At 38.0% G+C, this 27,430-nt stretch overlaps 1 protein-coding gene across 5 annotated transcripts in view; it reads right to left on the bottom strand.

The window, feature by feature from the left end:
* Positions 1-27,430, bottom strand: part of caska (calcium/calmodulin-dependent serine protein kinase a) — a 100,592-nt gene that overhangs the window by 67,265 nt on the left and 5,897 nt on the right. Inside the window, exon 1 of one of the 5 annotated variants that reach the window (XM_055149689.1) lies at positions 20,976-21,273. The exons of the other annotated variants lie outside the window; for them this stretch is intronic. The gene's annotated coding sequence lies outside the window, so the exon portion shown is untranslated. Of the gene's footprint in view, positions 1-20,975; positions 21,274-27,430 lie in introns of those variants that run through there. 5 annotated transcript variants of the gene reach the window in all.

Consider the following 27,430-nt stretch of genomic DNA (forward strand, 5'->3'; position numbering starts at 1 on the left):
TTATAAGTTCAGTAATTTAAGCTTTTATTGCACAACCCATTTTAATATCTCATTTCCCCCTCGGCACACGATCAGACCTAAGACCTATTGAAACAACCCTATCTACTATTAAATACCTGGATGATTTGTGGCATTGAACAAAAAATGTAAAAGGTCCTACATTACACAAAATTGACTCCTGTGAGCTTTAAGCTATGTTATAATGTTGTTATCTCCTCAAAAACATACCAAGAATTGTGTAGAATTTGTGTTTCATTCACTCATGTTTCAGTAATCCTACATCACAGGTCTGTCTACATCTCCAAAGCTCAAAATGCTCTGTTCCACCTTGTGATGTCATATAGTGGTAGTTTTCAAGTTAACTGCGACCTTTTACCCTTGGTTCAGTAGAGACTGGCAATCCCAGGGCTGAAGTTATCCAAATTATTCTAGTGAAGTTATTCTAGTGAAGTGGTATGGAGTTTAAAAACACACTGGAGCGCTACCTGTATCACCACACGACATCACAAAGTGGAACAGAGTGTTTGAGAGAAGAACTAGGCCTAAATATGCAGGGTTTGTCTGTTACACACGTGTGAATGAAACAAAACACAACTCCACGTCTGTTTGTGATGTGAAAACAACATTAAAACAGATCAGAAAATAATATAATATGGGCCCTTTAAACATATTTGACAAACTCATAAATGAACATGACAGTAACATTCACCTGTCACTTGCATAGATTTGACCTGACTTTCGGGCTCTCCCTGACAAAGCCTTTTCTATTTAACGTATTGAGAGAAGTGAAATTGGACTAAACGTAAGGATTTTGGGAAGTTTGACAAACAGCAAATTGTGATGGTGATTGGACCCGAGTATGACCAAAACTGCAGCTTGTGAAGCCACAGCAGTAGTGACAATCTCTGAAGTTTTAAAATACAAAAAGTTTTGAACAAGGCATATGGGGGTAGGTCTGTCATTATAACAAATTTTAAAGTGCCATATATTGATGACATAAATACAGACGATAAATTATATTATACTGATAATAAATTGATAATATTAAGTCATTTATACCACAACAAATATTCTAAATCTATAATATTGTTTTTAAAAAATCATGAACTGCAATAAATAAACAGAAGAATGAAACACTTTAGTACCAAAAAACGTCCTAGTAGCGCAATGAAAACATACATGATAAATACTCACCCCAAAAATATTGTTTCATATATTGAACAATAAGTTGATATAGTTTATACAAATTATGGGGAGTATATATTTTTATCATTTGGCAGATTTTCATGTGATTGATTCTTGACATTGTAAAACCAAATCAAATTCAAAGGCAAAAAAAAACCAACATCTCCTATACTAGCATATGCAGCAGCAGCAGAATTTCCTCATGACCTCATAATCAGTGTTACCTCTCTTTGAATCTTATCATACAGCCAAGAAATACCCCAAAATTTCCAAATGGTGCAAAGAAAACATACACTACACATGATAAATATTGACCCTCGAAAATACTGTTCCAGCTGATGATATAGTCATTATGGGGACAGACCTATCTGGGGGGGGTAAAGGTTTTCATGTGATTCTAAAGCCTGGCTAAATCAAGTTCAAAGACAGAAAAAAGACATTTCCTATACTAGTATATGCAGCAGCAGCAGAATTTTCTCATAACCTCATAATCAGTGGTACCCTCTCTTTGAATCCGTCACGCCTCTCTCCACTCACTCGTGGCGCTATGGTTACATAAGACAGCCGAGCAGCGCAGCTTATTTTCTGCTCCCATGAGGATTAGGCCAGAGCGTGGACATGCCAGCACCTGCACTGCTCACCGACAGCCCTCAAACACAGAGCCACTGCAGTGAAGAGAGAGACTTCCCCTAAAACCATCAACACAGCACCAGCGCTCTGTAAGAAGGGCTTTGATGTGTCTCTGCTAAGCCAGCTGGATCTGAGAGAGAAATTGTTTTAAGAGACATGAGAGCGAGCCACATGTGTCAAAGAGGTGCAGAGCGGTGGGTATCAAAGGTGAAATATAGACAGTGATTTTAAATCTTTTACTTGTCAAAGAACGGCACAAAGTCAGCCAAGTTAAGAGATATCAGATGTCTTAATATTAATATTACAACATGTTCTTTGTTGGAAACCTTGTGTAAAGAGTAAATAAGATAAGTTAATCTTTATTTGTCCTACATTAGGGAAATTACAGTGTTCAAGAACAGCAGGGGAATAGGAAACATGCAATCAAAATCAAGATAAACAACTATTAAATGAACAAAGCTGTGGCTAAACAATATTTTTCACAGCTATTGTTTACACTATCAAGAAGAACACATTGTAAAATATCTGTAATATTAATGAGACAAATTTGTAGAAATTCTGTTTATGCAATGTGGTCAGAAGTTTGTAGTATCTAGTATTAGATTGTGTCTAGTGTGTTATCTTCACAAATCTGCTAAATATCAAATAGCAATGAATGCTTAAAGCTGCAGAAAACAGCTGCACTCATCAATTTGCAATCTGTAAAAAAAAGAAAAAAACATAAACAACAAAACCATATGTTGTTTTTCTATGTGCTATACTGTCCTCATATTACCTCAACTGAGATTTTAGGAGTAAAAATGCCTGAAACTAAAAATAGAAACCAGTCCCAACAGCCCTGCTCACTTGCTGGACTGCTCCAAAGGTCCCCAACTGCAGGGAAAGAGTAAACCTCAAACATGCAAATTGCCTACAGACATAGAAAAAATGGGGGGGAAATGCAGTAAAACATAAATATGGTGAGGGAGGAGGAAGGCACTGAAGATGATGAGTTGTGACATGAAGTCTCACAATGGCGTCCTATCGGAGAATGGTACTTTTTAACCTCCCAGTCCCTCGCTCTGCTGCAGCACAGAGGCAGGTGAAGGGCAGGGCTCTGGGGCAGACACAGAAAGCTTTCACACGTAATACACTCAGATTAATGTTACCTGGGCTTGACAGTGGGTGTTTCAGACTGTATGTGAGTATGTGGATAAAGGCATATTCTGTGGCATTTCCATTATTAGCAGGAGACAGAAATAAAACAAAGCTGCTTGCCTCTAAATTTCAGGTTAAAACGTGAAGTCTCCTGTTACTTCCATACGCTACTAAACTCAGTTTTACTTTGTCATACATCCAAAAGCTATCCAAAGATTCAGAAGTAGTACTTTTCAGTCCCAAGCCCAAATAAACACAAGTTCTTATTCAACCACCTAAAATATGTTAAATAACTTCTTGATACCAATGGGGAAAAAGTTTTAAAAAAAATGACTGCAAAGAAAATAGAACATCTTCACTGAGCCGACCCTGAACTTATGAGACATTCAAGGACTTTATAAAGAATGCGATAAACAACGACATAATGCAAAAACTGAGGAGGATTTAGAGCTTAACCTCTTGTACCCATGGCCACAGACATGCAGTATAAGCTATGGGATATAAAAGACAAGGTCATGTGGATTACTGCATAGCGACTGTACATGAGTCATTGTAGACAAGAGAAAGTTGGGTAAATAGGGGCCACATAGTTTTGCTAAGTAAGCATGTACACATGATTTGGCAAAACAGCACCATGGACTTTTGGCTAACAAAAGTTATGCCTGAAGAAATTATTAATGCGTAAAGCTGTCTAGAAAAACAATACAGATATAACAAGCTCTTTCTGAACAATAAACGTTATGCGCAGGGCTTGTGTGCAACATAAATTGTATGAAATGTTATTTGAGTGAGTAATATTGTAAGAACCCACCTACAGAATAAGAAAGCTTTCAGAAATATGTGTGTGCACAGGACAGAAATTTGTGCATATTTGGCTGTAGTTGAGCATAGCATAAATATTCGTAAACTCTCGAATGAGTCCAGTCGTAAATAAAATGTGTTGTGTGTATTTTATCCGTCAGAATATGAACTGAAAAGTTACGACATCAAGAATTATGAAAAGAAAGAGCAGAAGAAACACCGATCGAGATCCAGAGAGCCTGCGTCACAGCTCCGCTGGAATTTGAGTTGTAGCAGAGGGTAAAAGTGGATGGTAAAAATGTAAAAACCCACCAGCTACCAACTGGTGGGTTAATTACAGTTTATTGTAAAAACATACTTGTCTTGATATATCTACTGAAGGAAGATTTAATATTAATTTGAGTATTTATTACCTGCGTATCCATTTTTTGACCACTTTAATTTAAATGAGGACCATCTGTCGTGCCTAAACTTGCCACTCTCAAGTTCTGTCAGAGTTCACAGAGCAGACATCATCATCATCATTAACACATAATTATCATTCAGTGCAGGTAACGGTGCAATTTGGAAGCAGATCTTTAGTGAATTAGGATAATCAAATTATGGCATAATTAGCACAATGACTGTGAAACAAAGCTAACAATGGGAACAAAGTAAAAAGGAGCAGAGAAGGGGAGAGAGAGCCCCGCTGTCCAAGGCTCGGAGAGGTTTTGGGTCCTGGGCCAACCCTGAGATTTGCTGCCGGATGCTTTTCCTGGACTGGTCTGTGGAGTCTATGGAGGCACTCTGTGGATTAGCAGGCTGATTTGTTGAGTAAATAGTCAATCATTGAGCCGTAAATGCCCATTTTTACAGTATATTGGAAGTAACAATGCTTTTTTAAAACAGAGGGAAGCAAGAAATTTAAATTAAACTGGCGTCAACAGTAAACCTTATAAAACCTTTTGTATAACAGCTGATTTGAATGGCTAATATAAAATAGCATTTTTCCAACCCACTGGTATAGGGTGTACACTGTTGACATGAGCACTATGCAAGTATATAACATAAAAGGTCAGAACAAACCATTAGGCCTCTCATCCCACATCCTTCTAAATTATTGAGTACATCCTGGGCCATTGCCAGGTCATTGGGGGCTCATAAGGAATATGTTTAGGATGCTTTACTAACAGAAAACAACACGCTACGACTGTGCTGCTTACAAATATGTGTAACTTAATTTATTATACATGCAGTGCATTATTTGTTAAAATTACTTACATTGTGAACCATGGAGAATTATCCACTGAAGATGCTTAAATCTTATACTGATTTACTGGCAATAGTCATATTCAAACAACTTTATCACTTTTTTTTTTTTTCTCTGTCTCACGTCTAAATCTTTGTACTGAGTTTTCAATGGTAGAGTATTTGTAAATTTGTACAATGCTAGATTTTTTTCAGCAAAATAACTTATTTCTAATTCATATACTCTAAAAAGTGTGAAGTGTTTTTTATCTTTATCAGAAAGCTGGATTTCATAATGCTGGTCACATATTAAGAGAATGGTCATAAATTATAGTATTTAGACAATGTGAACAAAAAAGATAATGATACAATGAATGATATATATTTTTGATTGATTGCAACACTACATTTTGACTTTAACATTCCTAATGAGGCAGATGATTTGACAAGAAGACTGAGAAGTCCATAGTGAAAAGAAAATCTTGTCTAACTTTGTGCATCTGTCTTTGTAAGTGTTCTGTAGCTCCACTGCAGAATCTTCAGAGTGATTCTAAAGAGAACTAAAGTCATTTGAATTTTAGGCAAATAAGATGAATTGTGTCAGCTTTGTCTATTTAAATGGGCTCATACAAAGCAGGTATAGTAGTGCTCAGGCATGTGATTTCTGATAGTCCCACAGCAGCGTCAGCACTCAGACTACAGCGTACAGCAGACTGCGCTGTGTGGGGTCTGCTGGACTTTGGAGAATAATGAGCTCCTGAACCAATTCACTGGAGCTGCAGGCTGTTATGATGTTGGAGCTGCAAACATAAATATCTGTGTTAATGATGTTTTACCTTCAGAAAGTTTTACATCCATAACACCTGCAGTTACAAAATCCAAAGGCATTCAGTGTTACTTTAGTTAGGTACAATGAACAGAATCACAGTGAACAGATACAATTGTAATCCAAAAGTAATCTTGATAGGAGAGAGTCTATATAAGGGATGCATCAATTTTAGGTAGATACCAATATTATTTGAAAAGCTGTGACCAATACAATAATAGACTGATATTTTCTGTATATTTTATGGCAGTAGTAAGCTTCTCTCCATGGAACTGTTATTTCTGCATTTGCAAAGAGAGCAAGCTTAACCCTTTCTTTTCTGCAGAGCAATATGGGGAATATGGGGGTGAATAGGTGAATACAGGCCAATACCTATACTGGTTTGAAATATGAATCTCTATAAATGAGGAAATCAATGTCTATATGAAGACCCAAAGAACACATTCAAACAGAGCTGGTCAATTTACATTCAATGTTTTATCTCGACTCTAAGCTCCCTTCTGATCTTCTCACTTTCACTGAACTCAACAGAACAATTGTAAAACAAAACACATTGAGTTTGCCACTTTCCCTTCATAAAGATTTGGGTGAAATTGACAACAGATCATCAAACATCTGGAATAAAACTCAACCCAGCGCCGACACTGAACCTCTTTCCTCTCACACACATGTACACCAGATCCCAGGCTCAGTGCTTCTTAATATAACATTTTCCAGAGATCAGCAACTTTGTCCTTAGCAGAAAAGAAAATATTTGAGAAGCTGAAGCCACAAATATGAATAAAAATGAATACACAAAATACAAAAAAAAGCACAGATGTTGTTATAATGCAAAATCAAATTGTTAATATGGTAACTACAGTAAGCTGCTAACAGGAAACGCTTCAATTGTGATGACGGAATTAGTTGGAAAAGGATATTATTTATAAGTTTAAAGTTCCTCATTTTACTAAAACATAGATTTCTGCAAAAATGTTCACACTAGTTTTCTCAGTTTGGCCATTTTTAAAATTGTACTGGTTTCCTGGAAATGGTGTGTTAACTAGGAAAAACTCCTAACGTACACAGAAATTATTTGATAAAAACTAATATAAGAAAACACATTTATTTTGTTGAATTAATATCTACAATATTAGAAAAAAAAAAAATGTTTCTTAGGTGCAAATTGTGATAAACTTCTGGATTCTCCCTATTGTGATGTTGTCTTTTAGAGCTCTTCTTCCTGTAATTTTTAACATATTTTTCAACTTTCTCACAAACTCTTTTTTGATTTCTGTGAAACTATAATTTATATTTAAACCTGGTAATATCCCACCAAATTAAGTCAAAATTAGAGAATCATAAAAATGTGTCATACCACTTTAAATTCCACAAAATGACCAGCCAAACAACTAGTGATGAGACAGGGCTTTAAAACCATTAGAGAAGAGATAACCAAACACTAATCATCATTTATCTCATCTGCCGCATTGAAGCAACTGTTGAATAAAATGTTCTGTTTAATAAAGTGCTGTGAAATGGGAAACAGAAGGCTCGATTATGTGCGCTGCATTTGTCATTTGGTCCAATTTAGGAGCTCTCAGGCAGTTTCCCATTTGAGATGAGTTTCTGCACTGAAACAAAGAAAGAGGAAGAAATACTGTAAAAGATGACATAATGAACGGCTCACTGAAGCTGTGGAGCATCAGACCCTTCCACCAGTGTGATGATAACTATGACAAAAGACAATAGTTACAGCATCCTCATTCTTATTTTGGAATGTCTCAGATTTTTAGAGGTGCATTGTGTAACTTTTCTGGTGAAGGGCTCGTCAAACGTTTGCTTTGTCTGGACAGTCTGACGGTAGGGAAGTAACAATAACTGACATATCATGATATCGTATCGTCAAAGTTGTCACAATAATATCGTCGGGCCATCACAATATACTGAATTACAAGTCTCTTTGATTAAATTAAGAGTTATGGTGCAGCAACAGCTAAAAAAAAGACAGAGGGAACTATATAGACCATGATCCTTTGCTCCATTTCACTGTAGACTACAAGAAGAAATAACAGTCCTAAGCACTTTTAATCCACAATTAGCTATGCATCTTTCCTTCATATTTTGGCATATTGGAAAATGATCTTATAAAATACTTCGAAAAAAGCTTCATAGTTGAATTAGTCATACTTTTTATACTCACCAGGAACTGATTTTGGTCTTTTCATTTTAAGTATTTTTATTGAATCACTTCAGCAGTAACCGTGTCTTTCTAAAGAGCCATTTGCCCAGTGCAGAGCCTCTTTGGGGAATGCAACAATACAGCCATAATAGTGGAGTACTACAACCAAATACCCACAAACCAAACCCAGTCTCAGGAACATGAAGAGGAAACTCTGACACTACATCCGTGGCATCTGGATTAAACTACTCCAAAAACCATAGCTCACAGCGCATGGGGGATCTGACGGGCACCAATCAATGCAATCAATTGAACTTTTGATTAACACTGCAATGCATTTAAATGATGAAAGGGTGAGGTAAGTGCAACAGAAAAGCGGCTGGATTCGTACCAGCCCAAGAAACCATGAATTTGTCTTTCCGGCGGCGCAACGGTCCAATCTGGTTTCTCGGAGTAATTAATCACGATCTAGCTCGGAGACAGACAAATGGGAGAGCCTGTGTGCGCGTTTTGAGTCTGCTGCAGAGTGGACGGGCGCAGTGGTCAGCATATCGTGTGGTCATTTCCTCCACACTAGAGCAGCAGCAGTCTATAAAAGTTAATGAGCCCACTGAGCAGCACAAAGGCACACGGACACAGAGGTTTATTAAAATGCATGTAAATGACTGCAATCTTAGCATAAAGCCCCCCAGTGCTGTATTTATTTGTTCAAAAAGGCCAAGAGCTTTCCTCCCCGTCTCCTCAAATTTCACACTCGTTTTAGTCAGACTTACGTAACACAGCTCCTGAACTTCTGGAGCTCTGGAAAAGATAGCTCTCTCCCTCTCTCTGTGGTCTAAGCTACGGGCAAACCCCTGCTCCCTGGAGTTGAGCAAAAGAAGAGTAGGTAAGAAGGCCTGTCACGATAATTACTAAATCATCTTATCGTTCAATATATGAAAGCTAGAGCAATATTTTTTGGGCTCAATATTTATCTGGTGTACATGTTTTTTGCCATTTTTTTATTTATTTTATAGTTACGCAAGATGTGAGCTAGAATAAATAACGTCTGTTGCTAATTATTAGTTCATTCTGCTATTTATTTGTTGCAGCTCATGCTTTTTAATGATACTGTATATCAAAAAATGTGTTTACTGGGATTATCTTGCTTGTTGTCAGTACCATTAAGTAGTTTCAATATTATCGTTTATTGCAATATTTCTGTGAAGCAATATATTGGATATATATATATTAATATAATGGATATATGTATATATTGCTCAGTATATTGCACTTCAAAATTTACCATGACAGGCCTATAGGTAACAAGACACTAAATACTGTAAGAATATTTATCTAAAGTGAAACTATAATCTTTAAATTGAATGAAAATACACAAACAAGCGCCAATTCAGACACAATGATTCAATTGAGCTGCAGAAATATCTTATTTATATTGACTACTACAATTGTGGAAGCTGTGATATTATTATATAACCATTTCACAGATTTAAAATTGGCTTTACGCTACAAAAGGTGATGAACTTTCTTTTCAATCCCACACAGTCGTCTGGTGATTCACTTTTACTGAAGCAGAGAGCAGCTCGGTCAGGTCCTAGAAGGCTATATAGTAACTACACATTTCCTGTATGCTCTCAAAAAGCCACAAAAGGAAATGTTTTGAATAAATCTTTCACATCCTTAATAAATCCTATGGGTTTTACTTCATTCATTCAGAGTTTTAGCTTCTAGCGCGTTGCATTTAAAGTATAAAAGTAGCATGTTTGAATCTGATGAAAACAGAACAAGTAGGAGTAATAAGAGAGATGACTAAGAGCTTAATAAGAACAATCTGTGTGTTCATTTCACAGCCAAGGACTTTAAATAGAAGTCATTGAGAAAGAGCAGTAGGATATAGTGGGCAGCTCCCGTCTGCACCAGCACTGCACACTTCACAGGAACAGAATCATTTCACATTACTGCACACATTAAATTCCTCCAATTTGTTTTAATTTGCCCCCCTCTAGTTTTATATACTTCAAATGGTCTTATTTCCTCATTGTTTTCCTCTCTGTAGAGTGCTAGATGCTGGAACTAAAGAGCCTATATTACGCAAAATTGACTCTTGTGAGTTTTAAGCCATGTTAGAATGTTGTTACCTCATACAAAACATACCTGGAATTGTGTTTTGTTTCATTCATACATTAAAGTAAAGTAATCTTTTATTATTAGTCCGTCTATATCTAAAAAGCTCAAAATGATTTGTTCCGCCTTGTGATGTCATGAGAGAGATTGGCAATTACAGGGCTAAAATTATTCATCATAACATCATAAGGGGGAAGAGTGTTTTCTGTTTGAGAGAAGAACTCAGTCTAAATATGTAGGGCTTGTGTGTTAAACATGTGTGAATGAAACAAAACACAACTCCAGGTATGTTTGTGGTGAGGAAACAAGATTGTAAGATCAGGAAATAGTGCAATATGGGCCCTTTAAGTTGCTGCCTAAATACAGGAGGAGCTTTGTGGAACTTAAGGGCTCCATATCCACGGCACGCACAGGCTGTCAGGCATCAGCTGTCATTCAAACGCAGACACGATGCTCCCAGACTTAAAATCCAATTTTACGATCTTTCTACACATCCAAATGTGTCAAGAGGTTTGTGTGTTTGTCAATCAAGACAATTTGTATAATGGACAGGCCGTGTCAATATTGGAGACACTCTTTGGAAGTTGAAAACAAGAAACAGCTTTTGAAATATTAATTTTATAAAGTGCAAAACCAGTAATACTAGGCCTGTCACAATAAATACTATATCGAGTTATCATTCAATACATGACAAATGGAAGTTTTTGGGGGCTCAATATTTATCATGGTGTCTCTTTCTTTGTATTAGTGGGACACTTTTGGTTACTTTTAGTTATTACGATGAGATTTAAGCTGCCGGGGTTTGAATTATGAACTCATTATAGATACAAACTAACTACTTAAGTGCTGCATTCTGTTATTTCATTGTTGCAGTTAATATTTTTTGACAATTTTGTATATTTCGAATATATTTTTGGAGATAATTCCAGTTTATGATTTGGTTTCAGTATCACTGTTTATTGCCACAGTCAAAATCTGTTTAATAAATCAACAATCTAGCCCAAACTAAAGTATGTCAAAGCAATTATTAAAAGATGTTTCACTGAACAAACCACCATGAGATAGTCTTTTTTCACACTACAAATAAGACTTGATAATTTAGTGTTGATGACATAAGGATTAAGATTGATTCAAGACCAATAAGAATTTGTTCATTAAAGTCAAATACCATGCACGACCTTTTTAAAGAGATTTCATCAAGTTACTCAAGTGCTCGATCAGCCCTTGTTTTTATCGTCAGAGCGGCATCATCTGTTTGAGAAAGCAGCTTCTTTCTGCCAGTTGTGGAAGTCCTCTAACACTGAGCTGCCTGCCAAAAAGCACGATGCCAGTCTTCCACTTTAGCGCCAACTTCTCAGACAGACTTCAAAAGAAATTCATCACTTCTCCTTTCTCCTTTGTTGAAAAGGAGCTCGCTGACCTCAAGGCCGAACACAGAGAGAAAGCACAAAAATACGAGATAAACACGGACAGGATGAGAGGCACAGACACTAAATCAAACTGGAAGAATGGATTTCACAGAGCAGTGACCGAGAGACAACGTGGCTTAACCTTGACAAGAGAAAAAAACTTCCTTTAAAGGGTGAAAGTATTGCTTCATGTCCAAAAACGCTTGCTACTACTTTTCCTTTTAGTCTCCTGTTTGAAGGTCACTTTAGAGCACCTCCTACTGCCCCTTCACAATGGAGAAAGAGTCTGACAGCACCCAGTACAACCCACCACTGTGAAACACTGTTGCTCATTTTGGGCACTGCCAGGGTAGCCAGTGGCAAAATGATGCAAGTATGTCAAATTAAAGGATTTATTTAAATAGCACTTTTTATACTATGTAAATTGATTTAGTTTTATCATGAAACTGAATACGTCCTATAATATTCATGCACCATTCTTTGAACATAAGGTGCTTTAAATGTGCACTTTTCTGGTGGAGGGTCCAGCTTTGTCTGGAATGTTTCACAGTATGGCATTAAGCCTTTCTGTCTTCATGGAAATCAAACCAGACCAAGTTACAGATCAGATCTGCGGAGAGGCAACCGCCACTCACAGTCAAAATGTCTGTTTTTCTAGGTATTTTTGAGCAGTAAAACCACCTGTAATTAAATAAATGGTAGATATATATGTATAATAAAAGGTAGAGCTTGTAATGTCATACTGCGGAACATTCCAGGCAGAGCAATGACATTTCCACAGAAACAAGCAGGTGACGGACCCCTCAACCAAAAATTTACATAGTGTGCCCTTAAGTGTCTTCCCAAATGGCAACAGTTTAAAATCTACCAGCATGAACCAGATGAGGTTGGTATTGAACCATCAACCATCATTCAAACTTCTGCTCTAGCCTCTGATGAAGAGAAGTTAAGGTCATCTACTGATTTTGTCAATGTCTCCTGTCTTCTTTTACCTTCATTCCATTTCCACACTCAAAAAGCCAGGACAAAACACACAGTATAGCCCACAATGCTATCTGATTTTGTAGTACAAGTCCCCATTGATCAACATGCCAGAGATGCTTTACCCAGACTCCTTAAACACACAAGGCTCGCTAAATCTATGCTACTCAGTCAATTGTCTGGAGCTGTGGCTATGGGAGCTGTCAAAGCATAGACACACTCAATAATGTGCACAAACAGTCACTCTTTTGTTACAGTTTAGTTCCTGTGCATTTAAAGGACATCATTTGAGGTCCAGAAAGATCAAGGTTTCAGTTCAGTTCTGCTCAAGCAACACGGTGGTAAAAACAGACACAAGTGCTGGAGCCACTGACCAGCGCAGCAGGGCTCTCGCACTGGAAAGAAAAGCTCTGACCTTAGCCTTGATTGCAGCATTTATGACTACATCAGGTTGAAAATGGATCAGTGGAACAATGGTGGAATTCACAAAGAACCAGTAGGCTACTCGGGTCGACCTGGAAAATGAGCTGTATTAGCTGTATTTACACAGATGAAATATAGATGGACATAGCCTGGAATGTGCCACAGTATGACATTAAATACCTATACCTTACATTTCTGCAGTAACCGTTGGTTTTATAGCTCAAAAATACATGCATTCTGACTGGGTAGGGGATTGCCTCTCCACAGATCTGACCTGTAACTTTGTCTGGATTGGTGTCCATGAAGATAGAAAGGTTTAAAAGACAAAGCAATAACATCTCCATGGAGATAAGCATTTGATGGGCCCTCCACCAGAAATGTTACACAATGCATCTTTAAATTTTTCAAATAATGAGGATGAAATGAATCTCTTTGGAATAAATTAGACTTTAAAATGGATGTGCCATGTCAGGTGAAGTAACACGCTGAATTTGAGACTAATCAGAGATGTTTTTCCATGAAATGTCAAAAAATGACACCTGATTTCTCCGCTTAATAAAATGTGTGTCATTTGTGTAATGTTTCCATTCAGCAATGAAAATTATGAATTAATCGCATATGACAACTTCTGTTATAAAATAGAGCCAGCCGTCAATTCTGGAACAAGTCTGTCACGAGATAGTTCCAGAAAGAAAGTGATTTTGTTCATTCAAAAATGATCCAATTTACTTGTTTATACTCAATTAAATGATTCAAAATACACAACTATCTTATTGTCAAAATGAGTAATGGAGATGTAAAAATCAAGCCAAAAAGTGTGCCAACAATTTCAAAATAGCCCAAGACCATCCGCCCCCTTTTTCACACTGTAGAGTCAACGGCCAAACTAATAATGACAGTTCCACATGCACAGGGCTCAGCAGGTGGTCAATAAAACCACAGCCAGTGTTTCATGCTGGGCTCCATCCATTTCTGAAGAGCACTTCCACTAATCCATGACACTCCAGGAGGCAGAGGACAAGAGCGCTTTGGGAGGCGCACGCTGACCACCCATTAGACTCTATGAATATACATCTACAAGTCTACAATAACGTAATATTATTTAAATAATAATGCAACTGAAATTAATTTAAGTTTTATATGGACCGACTGCGTAATTGTACAAACTGTGATTTTTCATAGTATTTCAATTACATTTGCAGTACAAGTTTAAAAAGTCGAATTCAAGTTTCTGATCCTGATTCATATGATGCATAAATTAGAGCAATTTACTACTAAAAAGTTATTGCTAGTGTTATATATTCTTAGGCTAAGTTCAGACTGCAGCCCGAAGTGATCCAAATCCAATTGTTTTGACCCTAAGTGACCTAATCTTATCTGATCTTTTAATGACAGTCTGAATGACACAGATATGATTTTTTCAAATGCAACCCAGGCCAATTGGATATGTGGGCCTAAAACCAATACATATTCGATCTTTGACATGCAACTTGAGTTTGAACAGCCAGGTCGCATTCATCCGTTCTACACGTAATAATAACACAGTAACAAGCACCTGTTGCGAGCCAATACAGCCCAACGGTGACGCATTTGCTCATTGAAATAGGTCACCGAAGACGTGTTTCCTCCCATGAGAGTGGTACAAATAGGTGCTCACAAATGTACACAAGTGTTCTTTTCATCATATGAAAATTGTATATTAACTCTGTGTCACTGACGCAGTGAAGCACATAGCAAACCCATCACTCTTGGCTGTAACTCTGCACACACACGTTTTCCTTTCTACAGATGTTGCTGCCACTGCACCACAAAATGCCATGACCAAAAACCTTGTCCTCCTCCTTCTCAATCTCTCCTTAAAACAAATAAGCTGTACATGTTCTGGCTACTTCCATAGTTTAGGCTACTTCCATAAACACTGAGCACCCTCGCTGCGCGTGACGTCATCGTGTCCTACAATGTGCATGCAGGACACTTTTGGGCGTTTAAAGTTCACACTGGAGATCACATGCAAGTCACATTTAACAGGCTCTATCACTGTTGGTTTTAATAGATCCATGTTAGATGAATCCAGCGTCGGTAACTACACCAGAGGTTGTATTCGCATTTTTCCAAACGTCTTCCTGATTTGTGATGTAAGAGTGAATAGAGCCTATTGGAAATGTGAACGACCTTACAAAAAACACTGGATTTCACAAAAAAATCCCAATTGAGCGTGAAGCCCTGCAGTCTGAACGTAGCCTCGGAGCACATTGTAAACATTTGTCGAAGAATAAGATTTTTCTATAAAATCAAAATCTATTTTATTCCAGAGGACAGGACATGTAATTTTAATTTTAACACACTCACCTAGTCCCTTTTTTACCACAAACCTTTAAGAGGCATACATAGTCACATTTTGAGCAAATATCTATATCTAATACTAGTGGCTTTAATAAAAAATAAAAATGCAAATTCTTGAAACCTAAAGCATTTAAGTTTTTTAAGTGTACTTGGTTGTTGCCTTGAATAACATTCTCAGCCAATGAATTGTAGATTTGAAGGAAAGTTGTTGTAAAACCTGTCAGCCTTCGCGTCTCTCCACAGTTATTATAATGGGCTGCTTTGTTTGTGTCCTCTGTGCCTTTGTGAGCATATGGTCAGGCAATAACGCAGACACCTCCCTCTTGCAGCTGACATTTATTCTTTATGGATGGCACTTTTGTTTCCTCGCTGTCATTAGTCATAACTGCTGCCTCGTGCCGTCCGAGAGCTGCACTAAAAGCTTTGGTTCTCAAAAATAATGATAATGTCGGAGCTGTTATTGTACATGGCAACGAGTGTCAACCAAAACAAGACTGAACTTATGTGTGGCTCTGGGACGAATGGCAGAAAAATAATATTAAAGGGCCTGTATTATGCTATTTTCTCATTTACGTTATAATGCTGTTTCCTCATCAAAAACATACCTAGAATTTTGTTTTGTTTCATTCACACATGTTTAAACATACACACCCTGCATATTTATGCTGAGTTCCTCTTTCAAACAGAAAACACTCTGCTCCACTTTGTGATGTCATGTACAGGGAGTGCTCCACTGTGTTTTTAAACTCCATACACCTTCACTACAATCATCTGGATGATTTCAGCCCTGAAATTGCCAGTCTACTGAAATAAAAGTAGCAGTTAACTTGAAACTACTACAACATGACATCACAAAGTGGAACAGCGCATTTTTAGCTTTAAATATGTTGATGGACTAATAAACCAGGATTACTTAAATGAAAAAAAAAGAAATTCCAGTGTTGCAACATAGGGTACAATAACAGTAAGAGACTAAAAATGTGCAATCAAAAACTAACTAACCATTAGCTAGAATATTAGAATATACTTTAAATACAATTAATATTTAAAACAGCATAAAAAGTAGTGCAGTAGACAAAAACTATAGGACCTTTGAGTTACACAGTAGTGAAATTCACCAAGTTCAGAAACAATTGTTTGAAAAGATTTTTTGAGATAAGGATATGTGAGATTACATTGTGTAGAAGAAACATCAGCAAAATATTTTTTTTTTCTATTTCAAATGTATTCATTGCATTCCGTTTGTAAATTTGATCATATATAGCTACTCTTTACTACTAAGCCTTGTCCAGTTGCCCTCGTCTTATGTCTCTTAATCCTCACCATTGGCCGGAGCAAGTGCTAAAGCTAAGATTAGCCCAGATAGGCATGTATAGAGTCACATTGTACACTCCTACCAACCAGGGGGTCAAACATGCTTTGAAAAAAACAGGCCAGGACCAACTTACTTACTCATGATTACACCAGGACAAACACTCCACTCGTCAGCTACACTGCTGCTGATTGGACGAGAAGTGTCCGTGCTCCGTCAGGGAGAGTGGAACTGCTATAGGTTATACTCATAGGCTACACAACAGAAACAAGGCTGCTTAAAGAAGCACAACAGAGTCGTAGGAAAAGCACAGACTTCTGCAGAATCAATGTGAGACGCAATTAACACTGTTAACCTGAGGTATGAAAAGTTATAGATTTTGTTCTGAATGATACAAGGATGTTTAAGTGGATATTTGAACATCCTTGATTTGGCATTTGAGACTAGTGCAGCAAATAAGAAAAAAAGTATGATTCAAGACTCTCCTGCCTTCAACATAGGCAAAGAATTTACAAAAAGCCTATTTTCAATAATCGGCAACATAATCTCAATAGTCTTCTTAACACAGAACCAGTGAATAGTTATTTTACCACCACAGTGAAATCTGTTTTTTTTCCTTGATTATATTTAAAGCTGTTCCCACCAGATGTTGAGTACAAATAAAGCAGTTTTTGCACAGGAACCAGGGCCTGGTCCTGGCAGAGTGCACAGGTTTGTGGTGGTCTCTCTGCAGCAGTAACAATCTCTTCAGCATGACACTGAAGGGGATACTAACAGATAGGTGTCAGCTCCACTGCCATCGGCCAATCACGCCCTTCGGATTTTCTGACAGGAAACTCCCTAATGGAATCTGACAGCCAATCAGAGAAGAGCATGCCAACTGAGCCCCGAGCTGCAGGTCGACAGGCTGAGGAGTGCGCGCTCAGATGCAGGTTGTCACAGAGTCAAAACATACAGTCTCTCAAATGTGACAGTGACGATAATTTACAAATACAATTGACTAAAACAGGGCTCCTGGCATAAAGTACATAATCAAGAAAACAAAGGAGGGTTGGTGGTAGCTGTGAGTCATTATTGCTGCCAGTGCAAAACTATTGTTGTGAAAAGGTGTCACAGCAGAGCACGGAAAAGCTCACAAAACAAATGAACAATTGCTCAAACACTTCTCAAAGTCAGCACTATTTACCAATAAACAGATAGTGTTCATTAAAGAGCCACAGTTAGCTTTCAAAATACCTGAGTAAAATAAAACTGCACAGGAAAACACCAACTTCTTCTTGTATGGTTATAATATGCAACATTAAAAAAACTAAATGTAACAAAATGCACAACAAAAATATAACGTATGATTTGTGGTTATTGTGTTATTTTGCCATCAGCTGAAAATATACAGTCAGTGTGCAGATGGGACTGAGTCGGTCCATCTCAATGTGTTTCTTATGAACAGCAAAAGGACAAGGATGGGCTTGTAGACTTATTGGTTACTTAAATGCAATTAATTAAACCTTGATTCAATTAAAATTAGCTTTATAACTTTATAAATGATGTTGTGTTAATCATCATACAAACAAGACTGGTCGCATCTACACCACAAGCATAGATTTATTGTTGAACTGTTGGTCAATATTTACTTCTTACATACTTCATCTGTTCTCTGCAGCATTTATCAAAAGCTGCCTGTGTATGGAGATGTTATTGCTTTATCTGAAATGTTTCACACTATGACATCAAACCTCTATCTTTCTATCTTCTATCCTTTCTATCTAAGCCCAAACCAGACTATGTTACAGGTCAGATTTTGCTGAGGCAATCCCGCTCAAAGTTAGAAAGCCTGTTTTTCTAGGTAATTTTGAGCTATGAAACTATAAAATGCAATAAAATTAAGGCAGCGCTATTTAATGTCATACTGTAGGGCAATGATATAGCCAGAGAAACAAGGAAGTGACAGAAAAGTTACACAATATACCTTTAAATTCTATATATCCAAAACAGCAAATGCAATAAATTGGATTTTTGTAAATATTTCCCCAAATAACTCACAAATAATAAACATAAACTCATTCTCTTTCAGAATGTTATGCCAGATTAAAAGAACGTAATGCTGCTTCTGTCTGTGCACTCATATGTTTTGTCTGTGTACGATCATGTGTGTGTGTGTGTCTGTCTTGTGTGTTTATTTACCAAACAGATCGCTGGTAAAAGGTCATGTTATACTTGTATTATGTTTACTTGACCCCCACGGAGATGAGTGCAGTAGCCTGGTGTGTGTCGCTCCACTCTTTGGTCATGCACATATGAAGCAGGGGACTTGGCCGGGGCTGGTACTTGGCAAAGGTGAGCTTTTATAAGTGGTTTGGGTAAAGTGCTGAACGCTGCTCTTATGACTGATTGTGTCTACAGCTCATAGCTCAAAGACTTCAGAGCTCTTCGTCCGTCTCTCAGCCCCGCTCTCAATGCCCTGTTCACACCTGCGATTTTACACATCCTATACAAAGTGAGCCGCTCTAGTGCCAGGGTGAACTGTGCTGCTGATATCTGAAAAGTACAACTAAATATAATACAATTCCTAATATGGGAAATTTAGCTGAGTGATACTCCAAAAATGTAATGGTAAAATTGTCACATTTCTATATAGCGCTTTTCCACCTTCAAGGCACTCAAAGAGCTTTACATCAAGGAACAACTCACCCATTCACACACACATTCATACACCCATGTACACAGACACTAGGGGCAAGGTGGATTAAGTGTCTTGCCCAAAACTACAACAACAGCATTCATCTGTAGGGGCTGTAATTGCTCCAATCTATGTGTCTGACTGTTCTACCAATAATTTTTATGTCGAGAGCAGGATTCAAACCGCCAGAAACCACCTGAAGTGGACAAATACTCTGAGTACTATAATATACCAACTGAGCTGCTGTTGCTATCATGAATTGTGTTAGTGCAATTTCATTCATTGCACATCTAGTGCAACCTAGTGAAGGTGCTAAACCAACAACAGTACCTAAATCACCTCTATATTTTAGATACAAACTTTATATTTTGTCTCTTATATGTAAATAAACATACAAAAAATGCTTCTTTTATTAAAAAAAAAAAAAAAAAAAAGCATTTTATGGAGCTAAATTATTTCCTGATTGTGGGAAAGATGGATGGGTGGGTAGAAGGTAGTGTTGTGTTTTAGTTTTTGTGTTTCCTCGAGTGAAGCAGAAAAGAGGGAGCCACTGTCAGTGTGAATGTTCATGTATGTTAGCTTAGAGTCGTAAGTGAAGTTGTAAATGCAAACTTGTTGTTCATGTGCTGCTTTCTTTCTTGGAATTCTGTTATTGTTTAATAGGGTTTGGTAAGTTTGCTTCAACTTGGACCCTTTTTGTCATGATCCAAGTAGTTGTGGTCTGTTTTGTTTTTGTTGCAAAATGACCCAATTAAAAAAAAACTAAACTTTTTCATTTAGTTTGATCCATTATAGGGTCACCAAACTACATCTTACCAATCTTTGGCATCTTCTCCTCTCACACCAACTTCATTTCCTCTTTCATTACGTCTAAAATTAAACCTTTTGGTCTTCCTCGACACCTCCAACTCTAATCTCAACATTCAGACAACCAATTACCCATCCAGCTGTACTTGCTCAAACCATCTCAGTCTAGAATCTGGCTTTCTCTGGTTTGGTCCTGCTATAGTCCTGATGTAGACTTGGTTTGGTCTCATTCTAGTCCTGGTTTATATTGATGTGCTGTGTCTAAACCAAGGGTGCTCAAAATTCACTGCAAGGATCACATAAGATTGAAATCATGTCTACAACGGGACTATTCTAGACCTAAACGAGAAAAAAAGCCAGGACTAAACAGGACTACACAGATGCTTTACTAGTTCTGAACCAGGACTAACGCAGGAGGACAAACATGTGGATTAAAGTGACTCTAAATAAAGCAAGTATTTCAACTGCATGAAGGAGCTAGTACCACAGTTTGAGAACCAATAGTTAGGCCTGTCACAATAACTACTATATCGACTTATCGTTCAATACATGACAGATAGAGCATTATTTTTTAGATTTATATATTTATTTATATTTATCGTGTGTACATTTTCTTTGTCAATAGTCTAAATAATACATGGACTTCTACAGTTTCATTTGTGCTGCTGTATTTGTATTACCATCCTGTAGTCTGTGTGAAAGACAATCCTGAAATTAAATCATTCACTTCACTTAAGGGAGCTGCATTCAGGTACTGTCCAGAGAATAGGAAATGAACCGAACTCTCCACCGCAAACAGTATCACAGTCTAGCCCCAGATTTGAAGAGGGTAAATATTTGACAAAGCAGCTGTATGCATCTAGAGCAACAAGACGAGCACTCCTCATCACATCATATCTGTCCCACACTGTTGGCTGTGTAATTCCACTCACCCAGACAAAATGAAAACCACCCCATAGTGTTACAACAGCAGGCTTGTCCGCACCTTCCCCAGTCCAGGAAGTGGTGAGTGGTGCGCGCGAGTTTGTATTTGACAGATTCAGTGGGAGATTGTCACGCCGATGCCCCCCTCCACGCCTAAGCACACTGACACGGAACATATGCACTCAACTTCCTGCCGTTCCCCAGATGGCGGGTTACAGAAAGGCCAAAAAGTGACAGTGACGTTGCGGTTTCCTTCCGTAATTCTGGTTGCCATTGCCGACAGAAGTTGCAGTAACTTCCCTACAAGGACGCAGGTATGCTGACACTTAGCGCTCTTAAGTACACGAGGAGCGATGAGTAATGACAGCTCCATTTAAGCTCCAGACACTTTGAACAGCGCAGGATGAATACAGGCAAAGTCACTGCACAAGGCCACAAGTGGGAGGACACAAAGGGAGTCAGACAGCCCACGCAGGAACACATGTGATACAGAACCTGAGAATACAATTATCAATAAACACAACTGTACACATCTTTCAGGCAAACAGTGTAATATTAGGTGTAGAGCTACCATTAAAAGGTGCACTGTGTAACTTTTCTAGTGGAGGGTCTGTTAAATACTTGGAGATAAAATGGTTACAATGTTATTGCTTTGTCTGGAATATTTCACAGTATGGTATGAAACCTTTCACCTTTCTTTATGGAGACCAAACCCGACCAAGTTACAGGTCAGATCTGCGGAGAGGCAATCCAGCGCACAGTCAGATTGTCTGCCTTTTTAACTATTTTGGAGCTATAAAACCATCTGTAATTGAAAAAAATGTAACGTAGAGCTGTTTAATGTCATACTGTGGAACATTCCAGGCAGAACAATGACATATTCATAGAAACAAGAAAGAGACAGACCCCCAATGAAAAATTTACATAGTGCACCTTTAAACAATACAAAATAGTGTTGAAAACTACAATACAGATCTTATATCGCAATGATTAAAAACACTTCTTTTACGCAATCTGATTTTCAACAAAATTAGAGCAATTACTTGCACAAAATCCAAACTATTCTTGACAGGTCTGTATAGTTTGGATACTAGTTTCAGTGTTTATTAGTAACTGAGTATTATATGCTTGCAGATAAGGAATCTCACAATATTTGATAAAAATAATAATCATATATATATATATATATATATATATATATATATATATATATATATATATATATATATATATACATACATACATACATGAGGTGCTCAGAGAATGTCTCAGACAGTGGGGTCCAGAGGAAGAGGTGCTGGAGGGACCATCATGGCAGGACAAACCCCTACATGGGGCGTACCACCGGAACATAACTGAAGTGGCTGATATCAAGAAATCCTACCAATGGCTTGAGAGGGCTGGTCTGAAGGACAGCACAGAGGCACTGATCCTGGCTGCTCAGGAGCAGGCCCTGGGCACTCGAGCAATAGAGGCCCAGATCTACCACACCAGACAAGACCCACGGTGTAGACTGTGCAAAGAGGCTCCTGAGACAGTCCAGCACATAACTGCAGGGTGTAAGATGCTGGCAGGGAAAGCATACATGGAGCGACATAACCAAGTTGCGGGCATAGTGTACAGAAACATCTGTGCAGAGTACGGGCTGGAAGACCCCAGGATCAAGGTGGGAAACACCTCCAAAGGTTGTGGAGAATGACCGAGCCAAGATCCTGTGGGACTTCCAGATACAGACTGACAGAATGGTGATGGCGAACCAACCAGACATAGTGGTGGTGGATAAGAAACAGAGCAGAGCCGTGGTGGTTGACATCGCAATACCAAGCGATGGTAATATCAGGAAAAAGGAACACGAGAAGCTAGAGAAATACCAGGGGCTCAAGGAAGAGCTGGAGAGAGCCTGGAAAGTAAAGGCATCAGTGGTGCCTGTGGTGATCGGAGCACTCGGGGCTGTAACCCCCAAACTGGAAGAGTGGCTACAACAGATACCGGGAAAAACAATGGACATCTCAGTCCAGAAAAGTGCAGTACTGGGAACAGCAAAGATACTGCGCAGAACTCTCAAGCTCCCAGGCCTCTGGTAGAGGACCCGAGCTGAATGAGGGTGAGAGAGACCTACCACCGTGGAAGGTGAGAAAAACACATTTTTATATATATATATATATATCTATCAGTGAAAGGCACAGATGTCAGGGAATGAGTTGGTAATTGTGCATTGTTCTGTGAGTGAGAGAGTCACGGCTACAACTAAGACAATGCGGTTTTCCCATAGACTGCATAATAGAGCTTGAAGGAACCACTTCGCGCCCATGCTCACTTCCTATTTGTAATGCAGCAGTCTATGAGTTTTCCACCCAGCTTCCCATGGAAGGCTGCTCTGCCTCTGTCCCCGAGTCCCAGTTGCACTTACAATAGGGCTGGCACCAAGCATGTGTCACCCATCTGTCAGACAATATGTCAACACAGCCACACTGCTAAATGTGGTTACAGACCGCCAGGACCCACCACCACTGTCATTTCCGAAATATTTGCAGAGTCAGAGTGAAAAGCCATTCTCTTAGCAATCTTCTGTACAGATATTTCAGTTTCAGTCACTGCATCTCATATCCAAAGTGTTTCTGTCTGACATTGCTGCTACTACTACAATAATATAATAGGGTATACAATGTAATGACATTACTATTTTGTAATTTACCTGTTCCAGTGGGGAAAAGAGCTTACAAGACTCAGAGGCTTTAGAGCTGATATAAAAGACCCAGTCTCACTTTGTGGAGACAGTTCAGATTTACACATTCACCCAAGATGGTTTATCATCATCATGTGAACTTTCCTTTCAAGATACCTAAGGCAACATTGTTTTTATTTCCTTTAGAATGAGAAATCAATAAACAGCATAAATGCACTCAACACTAGTTGTAGACCCCAGGTCTCCTCCAAAAGTGTGCAGTAAAGTCAATAATTCTCTGTTTAAATAAATAGAGGGCACAACAATAAAATGTTGTTATTTTTCTTGATGGGTGTAATGTGAATCTAGATGTTTTTGCAACAGATTTGCAAAAGCTGTGACAAAAATATCCTCTTTTGTAGTGGCGTACCTGGAGGCCTTGATGCCTCCTGCTATTAACAATAGAGCTGTCAGTGCACGAATCACACCTTTAGGCACAAAGCGATTCTCCTTTTGTTCCTCTGAACATCTCAATAAGCATTTGACATCAGCTGTGGGCTACATGTTTAAAGGATCATGTTTCACAGACAAGACCAAGACTTTCCATCAGGTATCAGCACAGAATGTGTGTTTCCACTGCTGTGAACAATATAAAAAAGCTCACATAACATGTGTGACAATACTAAAAACACACATCTACAATATAGCCTTGCTCTAGCTTTGAATTGCTGTAAAAGTCCAAAAACATTTTAAAGGAATGTTTTCCTCCCAGTGTGTTGCATTGTGGGTGTTGTTTTTCCTGGGGCCCCAGCTGTAACCCAGGTGACCATGTGTGCTTTGGCATGTCCACTGGAAACGGCTGTGGACAGAGACGACCACAGAAAAACAATAAAGAAAAGAGTTGAGAAGCCCAGAAAGTTGAAGACTGTGATAAAATAATAAACCACTTTTGAGTTATACAGCCTTTCAAATTAATTTAGATGGGATGTGACACTTTTGCTCCAAACTTATGCCCAAGTTAAGACCCCAAGATCTGAACCAACTTGTGATTTAATTACATCTTTCAAATATCACATAAATAAAAAATATGTTTTGGTTTTCTTTAAGTTACTCAAATGAGTCCAGGTTTGGTCCTTTCGTCTCTCATGTACAGTACGAGGACATGGTATGTAAATGTGTTTTGTGTGTGCTATGAACTTGCTGCTCCACTAATTATTCACACATGACATCTCTGTAGGTGAGCATTTACACGCACTGGGGGTCGGGGGGAAATGACTCATTAATTATGCATTAATGAACATAGCAGAGAACCTTGGTAGATAACAGGAACCTGCTGTGATGACTAACAGACATGTGCTTACAAGAACAAGACGACAAAACTGGTTAACCTTCACTTTACGCATAAGGCCAGTCGCAGAACTGTTGTAAAGAGATTCAAACCAAGTAAAATTGTCAAGAGAATTACCATCCCATATTACTCATCTTAGCTTCTAGCACACAAGCAATTCACATACAGTCTTGGTCACATTCCCTGGAGTTATCTTTGCACTCAAAGTGTTCTAATAAAACTTTATGGATATTTAAGACAAAGACAAAGTGTACAAATTCAAAAACACAGTGGAGCTCTCCCTGTATTATCACATGACCTCACAAGGTTGAACAGTGTGAATGTTCTCCCATTTGAGAGAAGAAGTCATATTTTGTTTCATTTGCACATGTTTAATGCACAAAACCTTCATAATTCCAGGTATGGTTGTGATGAGGAAACAACATTATAAAACAGATCATAAAATGGTGTAATATGGTAAATAGGCCCAATTATGATTATTTTCCCCAAATTATGTTATTAAAATTTACTACAAACTCACTCAAAGCCCTTCTTTTTAACCTCAAACCTATAAGAATGCTGTGTTGTCATATTTCGTGCAGTTATCTCTTTGCACTCGAAGTGTTCTGATAAGGCATTATGGGTATTTATGATGGCCAAAACAAAATATTGGCCTGTGCTACTGATTTAAGTCCGATATACTATGAAGTGCAAATATCAATATTAATTTCCTGAACACACACAATACACACTTTGCCATTTAACACAAAAACAGTTTAACTTCTTCCCCTAAAGTCTAAACTCTGTTCTGCTCAAAATCACATGCTTTTACTGACACAGGATTGGCTGTGGACTTGATAAAATTTCTTAATACAACTTTTTTTTTGAATGTTGATAAAAACACACTTCAATTTTTTTATCAAACCACTCCAGCTTGCATACTTTTGTAAATGTCATATTCACAGTGAAACCACCATTAAAAGTATTGGTGAGGACACTGGCAGACAAACAAAAACTATCACAGGTCCCTTATCTTGAGGACAATTACAAGAATTTCCAAAGCAGCAGATGCCATGCATGTCTCAGCAATGCTTCAGTCACACTTTCGCAGAGGGCTGAATTAATGTTTTTTTTCTAAAAACCTGAACAATAAAATGTCAGAATTAATATCTTTTCAAACACACTCTGTGATTGTATGGGATTTGAAGAATTCTGTTAACATTGACTTAAAAGTCTTACATTACGGAAAAATGACTTGTGAGCTTTAAGCCATGTTAGAATGTTCTTACCTCATAAAAACATAACTGGAGTTGTGTTTTGTTTAATTCACACATGTTTGAGTAATCCTTTATTATCACTCTGTCTACATCTCCAAAGCTCAAAATCACCTGTTTCCCCTTGTGATGTAGTTTTCAAGTTAATTGCTACCGTTTACCTTTTACCCTTTGATTTTAGTGAAAGTGTACAAATTCAAAAACACAGTGGAGCTCTCCCTGTATTATCACATGACATCACGAGGCGGAACAGTGAGTGTTTTCCCATTTGAGAGAAGAAGTCATGTTTTGTTTCTTTTGCACATGTTTAATGCACAAACCCTGCATAATTCTAGGTATGTTTGTGATGAGGAAACAACATTATAAAACAGATCATAAAATGGTGTAATATGGGCCCTTTAAGTTTCATTGTGGACCATGAAGATTAGGCACTAGACATAGCTCTGCTGTGTTGCTTCCCATATAGTCTCCTCAGGATAACATGCATGACAGTAGGCAATATGTGTATGAGACTTTTCATTAAATAAAAGAGATGATCAGGATTACAGTGCAGATAGCTTACACAGTGCAGCAAGTTCACTGAACCAAGGTTAATTCATTTCCCCCCCGTGTGACAACTCATCTTCACTTACACGCTCTGTGCATCAACCTATCTGAAATTACTCACTACATCTTAAATGCTCATAGTTACAGCTACACACAACATGACAATATGTGCTTTTCTCCACAAGAGAAACTGCGTTGACAGGAACATTTGGGGCAAAGTACACGGTGAACAAAACTCTGCAATAGAACAGTAACACAATTTTGAACATTCAAAAATATCCATAAAAGATGTTCTTTCTAAGGATTATTTCAGACTTTTACCTTTTTTGGACATCAAGATCCTCAAAACACAGCATTACACAGTAGAAATGTTATTGCGTTGCCCTGAATGTTCCACAATATAGATTAAACCAATCTATCACAAGGGAGACAAGCAGGTTACAGCACTACACTACATTACAAATCAGATCTGTGGAGAGTCGACCTTATTCACAGAAGGATTTATTGTATTTTTGAGCAATAGAAACACCCATAATGAATAAATGCTAGATGGATATGTTATTGTAGGGAAAGTAATAATAACATCTTGGAGACGAGCAGGTAGCGGACCCTTCCATTAGAAAAGTTGCACAGTGCACCTTTAATTGACAT

The sequence above is a fragment of the Boleophthalmus pectinirostris genome, unplaced genomic scaffold, assembly GCF_026225935.1.
Source record: "Boleophthalmus pectinirostris isolate CB_2022bp ecotype Guang Dong unplaced genomic scaffold, ASM2622593v1 HiC_scaffold_1, whole genome shotgun sequence".
NCBI classification, from domain to species: domain Eukaryota; kingdom Metazoa; phylum Chordata; class Actinopteri; order Gobiiformes; family Gobiidae; genus Boleophthalmus; species Boleophthalmus pectinirostris.